This window comes from Lampetra planeri, chromosome 33 (assembly GCF_965212315.1).
Source record: "Lampetra planeri chromosome 33, kcLamPlan1.2.h2, whole genome shotgun sequence".
In the NCBI taxonomy this organism is placed as follows: domain Eukaryota; kingdom Metazoa; phylum Chordata; class Hyperoartia; order Petromyzontiformes; family Petromyzontidae; genus Lampetra; species Lampetra planeri.
The window spans coordinates 4,257,178-4,258,529 of NC_136139.1; positions in this window are offsets into that span (position 1 = coordinate 4,257,178).

Consider the following 1,352-nt stretch of genomic DNA (forward strand, 5'->3'; position numbering starts at 1 on the left):
CAACTCTGATGATGATAATGATATGCACTGTCCTTGAAGTTGATTGGTCCACACCCGAGACAGCTTTTCTCAGAGCCTAGTCTCCATTGGTGTTGGACCAGATGACACCAAAAGGCGTACAGTGCATATCATTATCATTATCAGAGTTGTTTATTTTTTTTTGCATTCTGACTGCTTATGTTGTAGTTAATGCAAACATGATGCCTTGTATAATGGTGTCAGTTTTTTGTACCAGTTGAAAGGGTAAAAACCTATCACTATATTTTGCCACTGGTAAAGGAGGTCTCATAGTGATTGTTTTTTTGTTATATTCATTGCGATTGCGATGTGTATTGCAAGCGAATTGTGTTATGAATTCCATGCGAATTACATGCAAATTGAACGTCGATTTTTTTTTTGCCAATTACATGTGAACTTCCTGCAAATTACATGTGAATTTCACGGCAATGACATGTGATTTACACGCGAATTTCAAGCGAATTCCATGCATTTCACTTGTGAATTCCATGCGAATTGTATGCGAATTGCATGTGCAATGCGTGTGAATTTCATGCCAATCGCACGTGAATTGCATGCGAATTGAATGTGAATGTAATGCCAATTGCATGTCAATGTTATGTAAATTGCATGCGAATTGCATGTGAATTACATGTGAATGTTATCTAAATTGCATGCGAATTTCATGCGAATTTCATGCCAATTGCATGTGAATTGCATACGAATTGCATGCGGATTGCATGTGAATGTTATGTAAATTGCATGCAAATTGCATGCGAATTTGATGCCAATTGCATGTAAATTGCATGCGAAATGCACGTGAATTTGCACGAAAATCGCACGCCAATTGCACGCGCAAGTGCCACGCTCCTTGCATCGCAGGAACGCGAGGGCACCCTCATCCGGCAGTGGACTGACACGTGGGCTGCCTGTGCACGTTCGCGTCGGAGACAAATCAAAGGGACGGATCTGGCAGACGCTATTTCCCGGAGCGGCACTTTTGCGGAGTGGGGAGCGGTGGCGCCGCGGTTAGCGCCACGCCGCGCTACGAACCCCCGGGCGGACTGAGTTCTATTCCCGCTCACAGCCCCAACACACCAGTGGTGACGATTATTTGCGCCGGTTGGTTCTGGGCCTCCCCTAGGTCGACTCAGCCGCAAATGGGTACCTGGTGTGTGGTGGTGTTGTAAACATCGCCACCTGGGGGAGACAAAGGCGGCCCGGCCCGATTGCTGGCCACCCACCCCCTCGTGTGCCAGAGTGACGGCCTTCATAGGTGATCGCTAACAGCACTTGCCCCAACAGTCTGGGCAGGCTATACGGGGTATCTTTGTCTTGTTTTTTTTTTTGTAATA